Source organism: Muntiacus reevesi, chromosome 1 (genome assembly GCF_963930625.1).
Source record: "Muntiacus reevesi chromosome 1, mMunRee1.1, whole genome shotgun sequence".
Classification (NCBI taxonomy): domain Eukaryota; kingdom Metazoa; phylum Chordata; class Mammalia; order Artiodactyla; family Cervidae; genus Muntiacus; species Muntiacus reevesi.
In genome coordinates, this window is record NC_089249.1 from 167,944,380 (window position 1) to 167,963,524 (window position 19,145).

General features: G+C 53.5%; 1 protein-coding gene across 3 annotated transcripts in view; it reads left to right on the plus strand.

The window, feature by feature from the left end:
• The first annotated feature begins 2,686 nt into the window (after positions 1-2,686).
• Positions 2,687-19,145, plus strand: part of STK40 (serine/threonine kinase 40) — a 37,380-nt gene continuing 20,921 nt past the window's right edge. For 2 of the 3 annotated variants that reach the window (XM_065916303.1, XM_065916324.1), the window contains exon 1: positions 3,308-3,478. The gene's annotated coding sequence lies outside the window, so the exon portion shown is untranslated. Of the gene's footprint in view, positions 3,077-3,307; positions 3,479-19,145 lie in introns of those variants that run through there. The other variant, XM_065916307.1, reaches the window with a different exon arrangement.

A 19,145-nucleotide genomic window follows, 5' to 3' on the forward strand; every position in this document is an offset into this window, starting at 1 on the left:
TAAGGAGAACTGGGTGGTCTGTGGCTTGACACTCAGTTCCCTAGGGTGGTGCAGCATCTCCAGCTCTCAACTGGACGATACCCACAGGAGAGCATCCAGTTCAGTGAGTTCCAGTCTGGAATGCCTAGCTGAAGGGTCCCTGAGGGCAGCAGGAGTCCCTTGAGCTCTTATCAGTGTTCTAGAAGGACCAGAGGAACAGGCACATAGTATGTGAACGTTAACCAAGCTGACTTGGTCTCTGCTCCGGGCTGGAATTACACCAACAGCATGATGGGCCCCTGGCTTCCTCTTCCTGATCACGAGCGCTCGTAGCTGTAGTGTGAAGCTGCAATGAATGAAAAGGAAGAAACGACTTAATGGCAGGTTTTACAAAATCTTACCAGATATGAAGCTCATGTGGATGGAAAATACTAAAAGAGGCTTTCAAGGTGGCAATATTGGGAACCCCTGATCCAGTCCAATTCTGTCATTTTTCAGTTGAGGAAGCTGAGATCCTCTTTTCTTTAGGGGGAAGGTGGAGGGTCTCCCTGTGTCCCATAATTAAGATAATGGCAGAATGCCAAGATGGTCACCACAAGTAGCTACTGCTTATTGAATCTCACTGTGCCCCAGGCCCTGTGCCAGGGGCTCCGCGTGCTCCAGGAGGGCAGAGCTGTGGCCTGTTTGGTCCCACTGGTCTCCAGCATCCAACTCAATGCTCTGCACACGGCCGGCACTCCATAAACCTTTGTGAAATGAAAGAATCATCTCATTTCATCATTACAACAACCCTAGAGGTTTGTTTTAGTAGCCCCATTTTAGAGATAAGCAAACAAGCCCAGAGAGCTTACTTGACTTGCTCAAGGTCACAGAGCCAGTGAACATCAGGGTGGGGATTTGAACTCACGTCTGTATGCCTGAAACTCCATGATCTTTACTACTACACTGCACTGTTCTGCCTCCCAGCATTCCTGACACTGGTAACCAGGTAAGATAAAACGATGCCTTGATGATTCAGTGGGTAAAAGAATCAGCCTGCAATGCAGGATACACAGGAGGTTCAGGTTTGATCCCTGGGTCAGGAAGATCCCTTGTGCCTGGAAAAGTCATGGATGGAGGAACCTGGCAGGGTACAGTTCAGACAGTCGCAAAGTCGGACACAGTGGAGTAACCAGGCACGCTGCTCACAGTGATGGTACCCAGTCACCAGGTACGGGCCTAGCACTCAGAACTTGCATACCTAGGTTCTAGGGGCTTGGCCACAGAGAACCCAGACGTCAGCCAGTAGGAAAGGTTTGCTGGGTTCCAGAAGCCTGAGGAAGCTCCCCAGGGTTGAAGGTCTCCTCCTCTCCTGTGATAGGCAGATCTGCCTGTACATCGTCAAGCAACTGTCTCATGTTGTTGTGACAGGTGTCACTTTGTTATGGCAGCGTCGTCTGCCAATATGCCCAGAGTTGGAGAGCCAGCAGGAGAGTACGTCACTGTGTGTGTGTGTGTGTGTGTGTGTATGGTGCAGTGGTCTCCTCATGTTGGTATCCTGATGACAGTTTTTCATTTCCTCTGGCTGGCACCTTTCCTTTCTATTCATTACCTCTCCTACTCCCCGCTTTCTCTTCCTTCTCCTCCTCTTCGTTAAAATCCTATATTTTGAATCAGCTGAGAGCCTCCTGGGACTGGGGATGGTGGTGTCAGCTCTAAGTGATTCATCTAGCTGATAATTAGAGCTCTGGAAAACCCAACACTCATTCCTGTCAGAGCTTCCGGAATCTCTAGGCTTTTCCCTTTGTCAGAGAGAAGAGCTTGGGGGGCCGGGCCCAGCGTTTTTGTGCCTACTTTCAGCCCTCCACTGTACTGAAGCTCGCTGAGGAGTATGAGCACTCTTAATTCATTAGTTCCCATGAGAAGCTGTTGCCACACTCACTGGATCCTCACAGTGAGCCCACAAAGTGTTATTCCTATGTTGACAGATGGGGATGATTAGGGAACTTGCACAGTCACTGAACTTGTAAGAGATACAGCAAGGACTCAAATCCAACCTTTTTGGAATCTGCCAGACTTGGTTCAAATCAGCTCTGCCATTATTAGCTGTGTGTCTTTAGTTACTTTCCCTCTCAGAGTTCTAGCTGCTTCATCTGTGAACAGACTCCTTAACGCTGATGTCTCTAAAGTGCTTGACACAGTGTCTGACACGATACTGCTGTTTCGGTTACTACTGTTACTCAGCCCTTTCAGCTCAGTGTGCGCTAGGCGTTTTTGAGACAAAGACAAGGACACAGGAGGCAGCCAGACTCACATCAGTTCTCACGTCCTGGCAGTCACTGCCGGTGTGGAGATGACAAATGCGTGCATACACGTAAGTGCTTGGCCACACACCCTAGGAAAATCCGGAGCCGTGCACACGGGCTTCGACACGTGTGCCCACATGGATACAGAATAACACAGCTGGAAAGAGACTCAGGAGTCATATACAGCTAGCATCCTGGCTCACACCTCGGAGACAAAGGAGTTGGTCCATGATCGCGGGTACTGCCACCCCAGCGCCCTTCTAGCTGCTTCTGCATGCCAGCGGAGGGAAGCCAGGCTCTCGGAGGGCCCCAGTGAGTCATCAGCCTGATGCAATCCCTTTAAAGGGCTCATCTGCTGGTGCAAGAAGCTGATTCATGGAGGGCGTGGTTGCTGGAGAAGGAGGAGAAAGGGACCGAAACTGCAGCAGGAGGGGCTGAGGTTAGGTGGCTGGAATAGCTAACAGGAACTCTTCACTGTTAACCTGCCTGGTCGAGACTCTAGGGATCTTCAAATTGAAGCGGGATTTCTACAAAAGCGAGGGGCCCAGAGGAAATGAAATGTGAGGGCTACGGCAGGAATTCCTGTCATTGATGAGCCCCACAGCAGCGCTCGCCGCACAAAGCTCCAGGAACCGAGAAATGGGGGTCAAGAAAGAGCCACTTTTCTGACAAAGATACTACAACCGGCCGATCTTTCAACTGCTGGAGAAGTCTCCAGACCCGGGAGGGCGAGTGTAGGGCACGCGAGGCTCAGTGGAGTAGCGGCGGGGGCGGTGCCTCCGGCCCAGCCTCACCGCAGACTTAGATAAGCGGTAAGTACCGCCCCTTAGAGTCTCGGTCTCCAACCGTTTCCCAGATTTCAGCCTGAGCCCCACCCTGAACCAATCGTCAATCGGATTCTGGTCGCTTGCCTGAAGGCTTCCGCCCTTCGTCAAGATGGCGCCCAATCCCTGAGCCGAGGGCTGTAGATACGGGCAAGGGGCGGGGCTGCGGCCCGTCCGGGAGGAGGGGGCGGTGCGTCACTTCCGTTGTCAGGTGGCGGCGCTGCAGCCATGGAGGGAGGCGGCGGCGGCGGCTCGGGAGGCTGCGCCGGGAGACGGCGGTGAGCGGCTCCCACGCCCCTTGCCCGGCCGGGGTCCCCCGGGACGGAGCGCCGAGCAGCCCCGGCTCCGGGCTACGGACTATGGGCGAGCAGCGCTGAGCACCGGGGGAAGGTGAGGGCAGGGGTCCCAGAGCGGGGAGCCGGGAGCCGGGCCGGGGATGCGGGTTGGCGGGGGCGGGCCTCAGCGGCCGTGGCAAGGGGACCACGGTGATAGCCTGCCGCCGTCCGGCTCGACAGAATGACAACAGCGAACCCGCCGTCCTCGGCTGGGGTCTGCTCTTCCCAGGGGGCGGGGGAGGAGGCGGGGGCTCCTGCGCGCCGGGTACCGGGTGGCCACGGGGTGTCTCGGTCCCGCCGCAGCCCTGGGAGACGACACAGCTCAGCCTGGCCTGGAGTCACTTGGTCAGTTAGTGAAGGCGCAGGTTTTTCCCAAGAAGCACCCTCTGCCTCTCAATACTGCCTGATCCCGAGAGTGACTTGAGAGTTGGAACGAGTCCCCGGAGAGCTTCTTCTCCAGCCCGGGCTTTCTCCACGAGCCCTCACCCACTGGCACGGGCACCATCGCTGCTGGAGAATTTCGAGTCCCGGGCGGCGTTCAGGTGTGGGTCCGAGCTACCTGCTTGTCGGTGCTGTGTTTGACCGGCCTTTCCCGAGGAGAGAGCCTGCTGCTGTGGTCACTGTTTCACCTGCCATGCCCCAACAGGCCCGCCCATTCCCACGGCGCTTGGCCCCACCTTCCAGTCAGTAGGTAGGGGCATCGGGATTCCCGCCAGACGTCGAGTACCCTGCCTGCCACCCCCACTCCCTAGATTTGATGCCCGTTTGTTGGCGGAAGGAAGAGACGACAGCCGCCTTCGTTGGCAAGGTAGACTTTGCTCAGTATTAAGTCACAGGAGGAAACCGGTTGGCTTTGCTTGGTTTTGAGAGCAATGAAGAAGAGGGTAGTCACTCTGGCCTGGGCACTTTCTCTCTTCGCTCAGCTTTGCATGTGATAAGGAAGAGCAGGATATGCAGTTGTAAGGCCAAAAGAATCCTTGTTTGTAAACAGCGCTTGTGAGCCGGGCCAGTGCTCCTTGATGGTTCTGCTGTGCCAGCTGTTTGTCCCTTAAATCTAAGACATTGTGGAGATGGCCCTTGTTCATACATTCACTCATTCATTCCCCACAATAGCACGACAGCAGCAGTGTCCTTGCCTGGAGAGGCAAGTACCCTGTATTACAGATTAAGAGTTGCTTTGGAGCCAGACCTCCTGAGTTTGCATTCTAGCTCTGCAGCTTTGTAGCTGTGTGGCCTTGGGCAGATTGTTTAACCTCTCTGTGCCTCAGTGTTCTCAGCTATAGAGCAGGACTGATAACACAGAGTTACTGTGATGATTTTAAAAGTTAACACATGCAAAACACATAGAACCATGTCTTCCACATAATGAGTTCAGTAAATGTTAGCTAATCTTATTTCAAGAAGCTCATGGTCTGGTTAAGGGAGAAAGTGACAGTGTTAGTCGCTCAGTTGTATCCAACTCTTTGTGACCCCATGGACTGTAGCCCACCAGGCTCCTCTGTCCATGGAATTCTCCAGGCAAGAATACTGGGGTGGGTTGTCATGCCCTCCTCCAGGGGATCTTCCTGACCCAGGGACCAAACCCTAGTCTCCTGCATTGCAGGATTCTTGACTAACTGAGCCACCAGGGAGACTGACCTGTAAACAAATAGTTGAAACATTGTCTAAAAAAAAATTAGTATCAGCAAGAACAGAGGGCTGTGGGAGTCCAGCAAAAGAAGCTTCTAGCTCAGCCTGAGTTGGGGAGTGGGGTAGGTTTGGGGAAGGCTTGGAAGAAGTGATGATGCTGGGACTGTATCTGGAAGGATGAGAAGACTCAGTCAGGTAAGAACAAAGGGGCAAGGTACTCCACTTTGACATCTAAACTCAAAATTTATCCCAGAAACCTCAGATTGTTCAGTAGGTGGTATGAAAGGCAACCTAGTGCCAGGTGAAGCAGTACAGGTTGACAGAAGAATGCCACATTAACAGTTTGGAAGTTTGTACCAAGGGCAGTAGGGAGCGAGGGAAAAGGATTGAAGCAGAGGAGTGTCGTGATTGGACTTCTGTTTTAGAATGCTCTCTATGGAGCCTCAGCAGGAGAGAAGGGAGAGGAGAGGAGAAGCTTAAAACACTGGAGACCTCTTCAGAGGTTACCGCAGGGCAGGCCTCCGAGAGAAGAGAGATGGGGTGGGGTGGGGGATCTTTGCTGAGATGGCACAGCAACCAGTGGCAGGTGACAGGCTCCCTGTGTTGTCCTGGGCTGCTCTGCTGGGCCCAGAAGTGCCTGGCACATCTGCCTCTCTCTTCCTGAGACTGCAGGTCTCTCAAGCAGCCAGGCTGGTGAGGCTGTCCTCCAGAAGGTCATTTGTAAGGTCAGTTGCTCCCTTGTGCCTTTAATTTGACCTTTTGGGGAGGCAGCAGACCGGAGTGGTTAAGAGGCTATTTGGCTTCACTCTCAGACAGAATCTCAGTTCCAATCCCAGCCCCTGCCGGTCAGTAGAGGTTACTTATTCTTTGCGTGCCCAGCTTTCTCATCTGTAAAGTGGGGACAGTAAGAGCCCCTCCCTAGGAGGGCAGTTATGAGGATTCGGTAAGGTGTTGCAAGCTGGACATTCAGTGCACAGTGCATGAGAAATGCTTGGTAAAAGTTACAGGCGGCAGGAAAGAACGCCTCAGAATTAGTCAAAGCAGCTAGTGGCGACTCAGCTGTGTCCCAGTGAGCTGTCAGAAGTGTCCTGAGCGATCACAAGATCACAGAATTTTATCGTATTCTCTCCAAAAAAGAAATCTGTGGGGAGTTTACCCAGCCGGTATGGGAGCCATGAAGATGATTCAGCTCAGCTCTTTAAAAGAACCATTTTTTAAAAAATAGAAGTAAGACTGCTGAGAGAAGAAAAAAAGATCATATTTTAAAGGATACTAGGAGAACTTCCCTGGTGGTCCAGTGGCTTAGACTGCACGCTTCCAATGCAGGGGGCCCGGGTTCAATCCCAGGTTAGAGAAGCAGATCTCACATGCCGCTCCTGAAGACCTGGTGCAGCCTAACAACTAAATAAATACATATTTTTAAAAATAAAGTAGCCTGGGAGAAAACATATTTAGAGTTTCTTCCATATGTGTCCCTATTAGTTACCCTAGTTTGGTATCTGAATTAGCACCATCAGGGAGCACACATTGATATGTGCGTTGGCCCCAAATCCTGAACCCCAGTTCCACACACATAAGCTCCCATGTGCAGCTGGGGAATTGCTGGGTACCAGGTTCAGAAGGAGATTGGAGAGGCAGGCCCCGCCCTAGAGGACCTGGTGGTCTAACAGGGCCTGGCAGGCTCCTAACCAATCCGCACTTGCAAATAGTTGGGGGCGTGTCTCATAGGAGTCTGTGCCTCAGGAAGAGGGAATGAGGGGAAGGGGTGTTTTTCCCGGGGCATGGGGAGGCAACTGGGGAGAATTTTGGAGAGGCCTTAAAACTTGAACTGGGTCTTGATGAAAACTAAATATTGACGGGAAGTAGAATGTTCATGAAGCACTCCAGACAGGGGAGCAGCAAGGCACAAGCGTGGATGCAGGCTGGTGTGTGTGCGTGCTGTAGGAACCACACGAGGTTCCAGCACAGGGTCTGAAGGGACCTGACTTTAGGATACGCTGGAGAGGCGAGCACCAGGGCTAAGATGCTTGAACTTCTGTTGGTGAGGGGATGCTTTGGTCTAAGTGGAGGAAACACCATTAAACCTGCATCTTCGCAAGAGCCCGCTGGCTGCTGGTAGAGGACGGACTGGAGAGACAAGAAGTCTGTAGTCTCTGTAAGAGGTTTTTGCTGTAATCAGAGTAAGGGTCAGTGGGGCCTAGATCAAGGCAGAGGCAGATAGGAAACAGAGGAAGGGCACAGATCAGAAATGTTTGGGGGGGAAAGTCAGCTGGACTCTGGGAGTGTCTGGAAGTGAGGATTGAGGGAGGAGCAATGATGGCAGGTGACCCCGAGCTTCCTGATCTGGCTGACAAAGTGAATGATAGAGCCGGCGGGAGAGAATGGCCAGGGAGATCCACCAGATCCACTCGGTAAGCCCTCTCATGGGAGAGGATCAGTTGCAGAGTCTGTGGCTCTCGGTCCAGCTTTGGGCTAGGCTTCTCTCTGGTTTTGCCTGAGTCAGCGCCTGGGAAAAGGGCAGCTTCCCTTCCTCATCTTCCCTCTGCTCAGATTTGCCCAAGGAGGTGAACTTCAGTGTTTCAAGACACTCAAGGGGCTGAGTCTGCAAGACTCCTGTGACTTGTTCAGCCTTCAGATGGCCCTCGAGAGCAGTCCTTCCATCGGGTGCTGTCCACACTGACTCAGCAAGTGATGGGTTCTGAAGAGCAGTGTGCCCTCAGGGGAAAGATGGCATTCCTGGGGCTCCCGGGAGGTCTCATCTAGAAAGAGACCTTGAGGTGGGATTTACTCTGGAGGCTGGGTCAGCCAACCGAGTCCCTCAGGAAGGAGAGATGTCTGCCACAGGCCACCTGGGACCCACTTGGCCATCAGGGAAGTGAGAGGGAGCTGCCTTCAAGTCCTTGTCCGCTGAGCTCTGCAAAGAGGGATGTGCTGTTTGATGGCGCTTCACACAGGCCCTTTGAACTGGGGAGGCGTTCACAGGATTTGTCCTTGCACTTGCGGTGTACAGAGGTCGAAGGGACAAGGGCATTTCTTCCTCCTGCACCTGCTCAGATGAGACCGTGACCTTGAAGGTGGCCCTGGGCCCACAGCAGCCCTGCATCTCCTCTCGGAATCTGTCACCAAGATCGAAGAAGGGAAAGCATGGTGTCGCTTGCATTGATTTCCTTACTATCTTAGAGATGGTTCCACTTTGTCTCATGCACATCTGGGTTATTTTAGGTGATACTGTGTCATCTCCGTTTGTGTAATTTATTCAGCAAACTCTCTGCTGATGAACTTAGGTTATTCTTGGCCTTTTTGCTCTTCAAACAAAGCTAAAGTGACTATATCTGCATGTGTGCAGTTCTGCCCACCTTAGGTATCCACAGGATAAATTCCAAGAGGAGTTGCTGTCTCAAAGAGTACCTTTTATTATTATTATTATTTTAACGTAGTTTCTCAGCCCCCTTCTAGTGAACTGGAGCAGCCTGATTTTCCGCCAGCCAGCAAAGATGCTCCTTCCTGAGGGGCACTGAAGACCCCAGTGGTGATCACCCCCTTCTGGCTCTTCGCGGTCAGAGTTGGGGTCCCCTAGAGCTTACACAGTCCAGCATCTACAGGTCTGCTGGTTTCAGAGAAACTAGTTGTGGGAAAGCACCAGAGAAAATTGAGAAGGGCTCTTATCATTTAGGATAAAGCTGTCCCCTCTTGCCTCTGTTTACAGATCATCACCTACTTGGCAAAAGAGATAGGCAGAGGATCTGAAGGCTTTAGGGAGTCTGTGACCCAAGGATCCCCAAGGAAGAAGTGGCCTGGACGTGGTAGTGGGAACTGGCAAGAGCGGGCTGGGGTGCCTGTCCCCTGTCTTTGGGTTTAGGGCAGAGCTGGCTAGAGGTGTGGAGAGGTGCCTAAAAGCAGGTACCTTTAGGGAGAGACTCAGGTCAGCCCCTCAGGAGGCCTCAGGACTGCCAGAGCGCAGGATTCTCTGGGCTTTTAGAGCCCCGCTGCTGGCATCACCACCTCGAGAGCAAGCATCCTGCCCCTTTTTGTAGTTGATGTGAGCCCCTGGTGTCATGACCTCTGTGTCTGAGTTCTCTTCTGACTCCGTTCCTGTATTGAGACTTTCTGCCAGCCTAAGGAAAAAGGAATTGTCTCTGTTCTACGGAGAACCCCCAGGCAGGAAGGGCTAAGGAGCCTATCCACCGTTACTCAGCCAGCAGGGGCAAAGCCAGATTTCCAGCCCACACCTTTGTGACCCTAGATCCCATGCCATCCCATTCCCTGATCCTGGCCAGGCTCTGGCCCCAGGGAGCCCAGCCCATGTGGAATCTTGGACCCATAAAGCCATAGAGCTGGAAATGACCTTGACAGAGCTGAAGCAGTCCCTTCTTTTTTCCTGGAAAAATGGAAACTGCCACTGCCTGGAGATACATCCCTCCCCTCCTACCCTGTGAGTAGTGGGTAAGGAGACCTTCGATCCTGTCTTCCAGCACTTAAGGCTCAGATGAAACCTGGCTTCAGAACCCAATTCTGCCACTTGCTAACTGAGTGACCTTGAACAAGTCACTTCCTATCTCCAGCATCTGCTGTAAAATGGACTTAGCTCTCCTTGCTCCAAAGCAGTGATGAGGATTAGACACAAGGTGTTATTGGCCTCTGGTGAGGCCCTGGAGAGCTCTTTGGTGGTGAGTCTGAGTCTCCTGAAAGAGGCATGAACCAGCTTCCAGATCTCCAGTTTGAACCATTTGGTGGTCTTCCCAGCTCTTAAAGAAGCCAGGTGGCAAGCAGGAAGTTCCTTATAAGCAAGTTTGCAAGTTACTTGGGAGAGCTTAACCGTGGTGGTTTGTCTCTTCTGACGCAGCCTTGCATCAGCTCGCCGGCCCACATGCTCAGGGCATTCTCAGCGCCATGCTCCCTCCAGTGCGTCTTCTCCGAGACCCAACCTCCTGGATCCCAGTGCCACTCTTAATAATTCTAAAGGGTTCAGAAATTTGGTTAAGTTATTATAGTAATCTACAGTGAAATAGTTAAGGAGAATGCGTGTGTGTATGTGCACATGTGTGCTCAGTCATATCTGCCTCTTTGCGATCCTGTGGACTGTAGCCTACCAGCTAAGCCAGGTAAGCACTGCAGAAGAATATGAAATAAAACTACCAATCTCCCGTTTGTGTTCCGTTACCTGGGTGTATCCACTGTTAAGTTTCTTCTAGAAATTTCTTATGCATATTCATTTTTTTAAACCCAAATAAGATCATTTTATGCAGATAGAACTGCAGTTTTCTTTCTTTTTTTTTTTTAAAGTAACGTATCCTAGACATCTTCATCCATCAGCAGACATGGGCCTAGTCTTAAAGGCTGCATAGCATTTCCCTGCCTGGATGTACCATGATGGAGTGAACCAGTGTCTCTTGGTGAACATGTAGATTATTTCCTGTCTGGAGGGGATGTGTGTGTGTTTTGATTTTTGTGGTTTTATCTTTGTGTGTTTTTTGCTGCTACCCAGGGCTCTTGAGGGACCCTCATTAAGTATATTCATCTTGGTGAACTTGTGTGAGTGGACCTAGACAATATATTCCTAGAACTGGGTGTGCTGGACCCAGAACATGGGCATCTTCTCCTGCTTTGCTGACTGTAATGTCACCTTGTCTTCTGCATGCCTGTGGGGCCTGTGCAGGGGGTTCTGCGGTGGTCAAGGGCCCAGGCCCTGCCCCCAGGAGCTCACGCACTGGAGAGACACAGGCAAGCAGGCTCCCGCCCACACGTGGACAGAGTGTTGGGGATGGCTCGTGGCTGGCCTCAGCGACTCAGAGCAGGTGAAGCGCCTGCATGTGTCCACTTGTCCTAACAGCCTGCTGAGGGAAGCTCTGATGGCAGAGCCCGCTGTCTGCCTCTTGTAATCCTGCCCCCCAGCAGCCACAGCCAGCAGCATCCGGCAGACTGCAGAAAGCACAGTGTATTGTTCCTTCTCAGGGTTGTGAAATTTAATTGAATTTCATTGTTGATAGAGGCAGTTAAAGAAAGGCAGTTGACTGGCCCCAATCCAAATTACCTTTCTCAGGATGATTGCAGTGACTTTTGCTGTTGAAAACCACACAAAGAGAGAGAAAACCACATCACCTGGGGCTGGCCTGGGCATTCCCGTCTGTCCGTCTGTCGCTCTGGAAATCTGGGATGGAAGGAGGGAGACGTAACATTTGCCTGGTGCCTCCCACAGGCTGGCTCCCCGCAGTCCTCAGGGCACCCCGGCAGGGGCCGCCCGGTCCCTCTCCTCCGGGTGGGGAGACTACGGAGCAGGGAGACTCGTGCGCAGGACAGAGGTGCTGCAGCCCCGGCCAGCCCTGCTCTAGTTGTCTGCTGCTTTCTCTTGGCCTGACTGGAGCCGTCGTGGGTGTCAGGAACCTGAATTCCGCGAGAGACCCGGTGGGAGGCTTTGTTCCCACTGAACAAAGCAGTGGTTGATGGTGTGAGCTGAGGAGGGGGTCCCCCCAGTTGCCCGGCAGGCTGGCGTGACAGGGGCGGGCCTCAGTGGCTCAGTCTCCCGTCACTGCAGACGGCAGAAGGCCCCCCGCGGAGGCGAGGGGCCGCCAGGAAGGCCTCCTGGTCGGTGCACTTGGCGGCTTCCCCTGGCTGCTTCTCATGGTAGGAGATACCCGAGCTGCACAGCCTGAGAAAGAGCTATTAAGTCTGTCCCTTCCTCTTCCAACACCCACACACAGTGACGGATTATTTGTTGTCACATCAGCTGCTTCCGGAGGCCCCGGGAGGGGTGAAGCCAGTGGCAGAGCTGGCGATGCTGCCGTGGATTCCGCTCTGGTGACTCTCAGAAAGGCTGCTCCCGAAGCCCTTTTCCCCGGCCCAGGGACTGGCTTCCTCTCACTTTATCTTTTCCCCAGAGAGGCCTCCAGGCCCACCGCTGTGTACACAGCCCTGGAGCCTCTTCTCCCAGATTCCCTCTGGGACATTTCCTCCCAGCCTGGAGCCTTCCGCCCCCCTGAAGGTCTCTCCCCTCAGCCTTCATGGAGGCCACCGAGGAGCCCAGTGGGGCTTGCCCAGGGCAGGGAGGTGAGGAGGGACATTCCTGATTATGTAATCTCCTTGAGCCTCCTGGAGGAGACTGGAGCTGGATCTCCGAGCTGCAGACACAGGGCCCCCTGTGAGCAGCGGGGGCCTTCAGTCCCCAGCTGGCCCCCAGAACTGCGCTCAGCCCACTCTCGTCCTGCCGAGGAAAAGCAGTGACAGGGGATGGGTCTGCGGATGTGCTGCGGGGGGAGCAGGCTGGGCACGGGGCCCCAGTTCTGGCTGCCCCTCCCACTTCCCACTGGGCTGAGTCACTTCCTCTCTGGCGTTGCAGGTAGTCTCCCACACGCCCAGCGGCCTTCGGGGGTGGGGTGCACCCCCTGCAAGAGAGGAGCTCTGGTTAGTAGCAGCCAGTTCGCCCGTTACCCCCGAGGCAGGCTTTTAGAGAAGGATGTGATGTTATGAATTCCTGACAGATTGGAGCTATACATATCGTGCATTTTAGAAATGAACAAAATCATCACTCTGTTTTGGAACGGTGGAGATGACAGCACATGCATGAATCTTTGTCAGCAGGGAGTCCTGGCTAAGGCTGAGGGATTACTAATCCGCCTCCCCATCCCCCAGCATCCATCCTGGGCACGGAAGCCAGTGGCTTCCAGTGGGTTCCTGGGGAGATTGCTTGTGGCCCTCTGGCTCCCAGGGAGAGGGTCCATGCCTGCTCAGGGATGGCTGTCATCCACACTCCAAGGAAAAGCCCTCACACAGAGCCTCCTTCCAGCCAGCCAGCAGGGGTAGAGGAGAACAGGCCACAGGCACCCTCTTCTGGCCCGATGAGCTGGGGAGGGTCTCGAGGCTTTGGTTTGTCAGCAGACCAAAAAAGAGGGGAAATCTTTACTTCATGAAGTTGTGAGAATGAAAGAAAATCTAGGAAACACTAAGAACAAACGATTTCTGGCAGCAGTCGATGCCGGGCAGGTGATGGTTTAAAAGGTATGCACCTGGAGAGCCTTGTCACCAGGGAGCTACCTCAGCATGGAGCAGGGACCCTCACCTTTCATCCACCAGAGACCTCGAGACACCCCTGTTTTACAAATGATGAAACTGAGGCCCACGGAGCGTGAATGACTCTCACAGAGGGTAGGTGACTAGTTCAGGGTCATCAAGCTAGTGAGTGATGGGAGCTGAAGTTTGAACCCAGGCCTTGACCCCAAAATCCATCTTGTGCTCCCAGCTAGCATTTGGGTAACTGTTCCCTGGTTTGAAACACTTGGTTCCGTGGGCTGCAAGTTTCTCTTGGTTCCCTGGGTTGATTTTGTGGATGCGGAGAGCAAGTCTGTAGGGAAGCTGGGCCACTGGTTGCAGCACATGCATGTGAGTGTAGAGGTGCAGTGAGGGTGGTTCCCCGAGTGCCTGGGTCAGGAAAGGGTGGGGGATGCTGCCTTGTGGGCTGCTGGGAGGGGTTCTCAGCAACCCAGCCTCTGCAACTCCACAGAGCATCTTCTCTGGGTCACCTGCTGAGATTTCACACTGCTCACCTCAGGTCCGGTGGTTTGTTTCCAGGTGTAGTCCACTAAGAGCGTAGCTGAGCCAGAAAATCTCTTTTCTGGGGGAAAACAAGTGATGGGAATTTTTCTGACCAGCAGAAGGACCTTCACACTCCAAACCTAGAGTGTCCAGAGAGTCTATCCCCTGAGTGAGGAGCAAGCCAGGCTGTCACTCACACCTTCCCACACTTTACTGCAGGAAAGCAGATTTTTTTGCCGGACTCAGCAAAAAGGGGGCTGATCTGTCCCTTCGCCAGTGAGGGGTTGGTCCCAGTCTGCAGGCATGCTGTGAATGGGTTTCATTCCTCAGGGGCGGGAGTGTGGGGGGGTTGCCTTCCAGCAGCCAACACTGTAAGCACAACCCCTGGCGATCAGCCCAGAACCTCCCTGCCCCAGGCATCCGGGCGTTTCTGACATGGGACTTTTCCTGGACAGACTTCCCAGCACCACTGCAGCCCAGTTACCTACAGCTGTGACCCCTTCTCTCTCTGCTCCTGGATTCTGGCTCCTGCCAAGAGCTGGTGGACCATCCGTACTTTCTTCTGGGTCTCTCTCCCTTCAGCTCCTGGCCGCTCATTGGGTCTTCTCTGCCCCCTGCCCCAGTGTGGGTTTTAGTACTTTCCGGGTGCATAACAGACACTTTTGCACTCTCCGTTTTCTCGTTCAGCAGTGGGTGGGTGCAGGGAAGTGGAGATGAACTGGGGCTGGGTTTGCTCAGCCTGGAGCGTGATGGAGGCAGGGGAGTCAGACAGTGGTTACAGCACACAGGGGCAGACCGTGTGCTCTGGCAGCCGGAAGAGGAAAGGACTTGCTGCGGGAGGTGACACCTGTGAGGACCAAGGGAGAACCGGGCAGGGGTGCTCATGGCACGCTTGGACTTGTGAGTCATGTGGTGTGGCTGGATTTATGGGGCATAGACAGGCAGGGAAGCCTGGGCCTGGCCAGGCTTACTGAGGAGTTTGGGTTTCTTCCGAAAGACCCCCGGAAGCGTTGGAGGACCCCCACAGCAGAGACAGATGGAGCTGTGCAGGCCCAGGTCCCCGAGCAGAGGAGAGAGAGCTGCCTGCTGGAATCTGTTTGTCCAGCCCCAGTTACACAGGGCCTCCCTGCTGGCTGAAATGGTAAAGAGCCTGCCTGCAATGCCGGAGACCTGGGTTTGATTCCTGGGTCGGGAAGATCCCCTGGAGAAGGGAATGGCAACCCACTCCAGTCTTCTTGCCTGGAGAATTCCATGGACAGAGGAGCCTGGGGAGCTATATATATATAGACCATGGGATCGTAAAAGGTCGTGCATGATGAAGGACTAACACTTTCACTTTTCAGTTACACAGGCAGCTGAGGCGGGGGGTCTTCTGATGGAGTTGTTCCTGTATCCTTCCTGACTAGAACAGTGCCCTACCATCTTGCAGTGGGTGGAGACACCCTTTGAAGATGCACTATAGAAAGACGCCACCAGGTGGCAGACCTTGAGATCGCACAGAGACCTCATTTCCATCCCACCCCTGCCCCTGGTTCCCTTAGAATAGTTTTCCAAACTCCTGTTCACACCAGGCTGGCTCCACCCCACAAGTATGAGATTCCAAATTCTGCTTCTGTGAGCTTTGTACCCACAAGAAATCCTTTTGAACCTGTGAATTTGGACAACAGATTCTTCCAGGGTCTTGGGAGCTGTTCCAGCAGGGTGCAGTTTCTCCTCTGTCTCCAGAGAGTAAATTCCAGACATGGTGACACTTCACCTCTAAGCACTTCAGCATCTGTAACCTAAGAACAGGGACATTCTCCTATGTAACCACAGGGCAGTTTTCAAATTCAAGAAATTTAACATTGTAGCATCTGATACACAGTCTATATTCAGATTCTGCTAATTGTTCAAAATATAACTTCTTCCCCTCAGGATCACCTGTCTCATTTATTTGTCCTGTCTTTAATCTCCTTCAAATGAGACCAGTTCTTCAGCCTTTTTTTAACTACCTGATGTTGATGTTTTTGAAGCATATAGGCCTGTTGTTGAACGTTCCCTCAATTTTAGTTTGTCTTCTGATCAGTTTCAGGTTATGCATTTTTGGCAAAAAAAAAAAAAAAAAAAATTAACTTCAGTAAGGTTGCAGGAGTAACATGATGTCAGATTGTTCTGTTATTAGTGGTATAACTTTGATCATGTGGTTAAGGTTGCAGTTTGCTTTTTTTTTAATGTATATTTACACATAGTGAATTTCACAGGTCTTCTAACGATTCAGTCACTTTGTCAAACACACACACCTAGCCTCATGTCCTTTGATAGCAGTTTTACAGCCCAGTATGTGTGCTCTGTCCCCCTCCCACAGCCCTCTGCAAGAGATCCTGCAAAGAGGCACTAGGTCTTAGTTCTAGACTCCTCACTGCCCCCCAACTGGCTCATGATGAAGGACTCATTTGGTGTGGCCTCATCATCCTGGGAAGGAAATGGCAACCCCCTCCAATCTTCTTGCCTGGGAAATCCCCTGGACAGAGGAGCCTGGTGGGCTACAGTCCACAGGGTCATGAAAGAGTCAGACATGACTTAGCAACTAAACAACAACAACATCATCATTCTGGACAGCCCCTTACTGTGGGTTGAATTGATAATTGGCGGCTAGTGCTCCGGCCTCTGCTCCCCCATAAACCAGTAAACAGAACAAGAGGATGAGATGCTGTGTACCTCTGCCTAAAAGAACAGGCCCTCCCCTTGACCCACAAAACAACTGTACCCTGCCCTCTACTGCAGACTCGTACCTGGTACTGCCCCGCACCCCTCTGCCTCCTCAGGAGCTCAACCAGCCCCCAGGCTTCCTCTCCTCCCCACATTCAGCTGAACATGTCACTCGGGCTGTCCATCAGACCACCCACACCCACACCTACACCCACCCAGCCTGGAGTATCAGACCGGCAGACAGATAACAAGTTCAGGGTCTCTTAAGCCTTCAGTCTGATTATCTTCCTTATTCTTCTCCCCACCCCCGCTCCAAGTCAGTGCCTGACTGTTCCTTTCCCTTGGGCAGCAAGAGAAATTCAAAGTTCCTGCGTTTAAGCTAAGAAAAGCACAGTTTATCATATGTTCATAATATGCCAGTAAATACTCTTGCTAACCCTTTTACATGGGTCATCTCACTGAATCCTTAGATCAACCTTGTAAGGTGGATCCTGTACTCTGGGTTTTGCACATGCAGAATAAGATCTCGTCCAAGATCTCATCATTAAGTAATGCTGCTGGGCTTGCTCTGACTCTGAGCATCCCAGCTAGTCTGGGTTATGTAGGTCAAGATGGTGATCCCTTTAGCTCGAGAGTGACTGGACCAAGCAGAAGTCAGCTGAGGCTTGCAGCAGAAAGCACCCTAAGCTTTCCACTGCCACCCCCAACCCCACCCACAAGTGGTGTAGTACCAGTGTTTCTGTCTGTGCCATGGCATGGAATCGACTGAGACGTATTGCTCTGACCACATCATTCTGCCACCTGAGCGTCCTGTGAACAGAGACCATCTTCTACCTCCTTCCTGGAGTCTGGTGTGGGTGTGGCCACGCAGACCCTTGACACATGTGTGGCAAATAGGGCTGAAGCCAGAGATGGGTGGGAGCACCTATGCTGACTTCCAGGGGCCAGGTGGGCTGGACAGAGGGGCAGGGTCCCTGCCTTCAGTAGGCACTGCCAGAGATAAAGCCCAGAAGACAGGGGCCTGTACAGCTCAGGATCTTTTTATTTGTTTTGTTTTGACAGAGCCAGGAAACATGGGGGTGGGGATAGGGACAGCTTGAGTCCTGACACTATCAGCTCAGTGTGACCCTGCAGTGTAGACAAGTCCTTCGGCTCCTAGCAGGCATTAGAAGCTGCTGACAGATCGTGGCCACCAGCTGTGGTGTCATCACAGACATGCACACACAGAAGTAGTTCACTGGGCTGGGGTCTGCTGTTTGCTCCTTGCAGGGACCACCTCTGCACTCCGCCTGCACTGGTTCGGTCTGCAGGGTCCCCCACCTCTCCAGGAGCCCTGAGGTTGCAGCAGGAAGCCTACCACGAGGCTGAGTGCAGAACTCTGCACATGTGGACAGGCCCTGTGCTGCCCCTCGTGTTTGTGGGGCTGGGCACTCGCGCTGGCTCTGTGCGTGTGTGAGTGGCCATCGCCAGGGACTGCATCCACGCACCCGCATGGATACCCGTGGGGATGCTTCTGGGTGTGAGTGATAGGCCTCTCCTTGCCTCAGCCAGGCTTCAGCTGCCTTGTAGTTGGGTGGAGCTGAAGAAGGACTGAGCTGGGAAGGTCTCAGTACCCTCTCTCTTTGCAGCCCACCTCCTTGGGGGGCTGGTGGTATGCCCACCGTGTTGAACCACGGTCTGCCATAGGGTGCCCCGCCTGGCGCTCCCCTGCCCAGCTGTCCTGCACCATGGCACACTGCAGCCCTGGACTGGGCATCCTGGGCCTTAGAACCTTGGGCGGTGCCGATGGCCTAGCCTTCATTGCCTTCTGGGAGAGCTGGGCTCACATCGCCAAGCAGCTTTGGGACAGGATGACCTTAATGGCAAACAAGCAGGGTGGGGTGGGCATCGCCTCCTCTGGGTATGCTGTGATGTGAGCACAGAGCTGATGCCCACAGCTTGCTCCCCAGGTCAGGCGAAGGGAACCCCCTACTTGAGAGTTGAGCAGAGCAGCCTACAAGCGGCGGGCATGCTTCCCCCTCACCCTCTTTTGCCTCGCAGAGCTGTCTGCTGAGTCCGGGTTCTGAGGGAACTGGTGCTGACCTGGGAGGATTGCCCTGGAAGAATGGATGGACTTAAAGCTCCAGAGACTTCTGTATCAGGCCTGCTGAGTTCTGGCAAGCTGAATCATGGGCCCAGGAGACACCAGGCAGACGGCTCCCTCTTAGCCAGGCAGGGTCAGGGCCCTTCACCCCAGCCTGAGGACCAGTGTCTCAGGAGAGGCCTGGCCCCAAGTCCTTTTGAAACCAGGGTACTCAGAGCTCCCACATTGCACTCTCACTGTGAGGCCATGATCCCTTGAAACAGGCTCCCTGTGGGCACATCAGTGGGCCATTTGCAGGTGTGTCTGTGAAGGGGACACAGCAGGATGATTTGGGGGCAGGAGACAGGAGGGTGTGTCCCCAGGGGGGGTTGTCTCCGCTCATCCCACCAGCGAGCCCACCACAGCTTCCAATTGCCCAGGTCTGCCCCCTCACACTGCATCCATTGCCTCCGCAGCTCTGGTGGTGTGAAGGAACGTTCCGGAAGGGAAGCAGCCTTGCTACCACTTCCCCTGCCAGCATCTTCTCCCTCTCCCTGCCCGTCTGCTCTCATCCTTCTGTCTGCCTACATCTTGGAGCAATTCCCATGCCATTTGCTTGAGTTGAATCTTTAGTGGGGTGGGTGGGGTCAGGTGGAGCCCACTCACTGTCTGTGCTGCAGCTGCTCCCGGCAAACTGTTGTCTAGACCATGCCTGCGCGTGGGCGCCTAGGCAGCGTCTACACGGATACGATGACGCCATAGTGGTGCTCTCCAAGGATCCAGGAGGAGAGAGGATGCTTAGTGCTCCAGGGAAGCC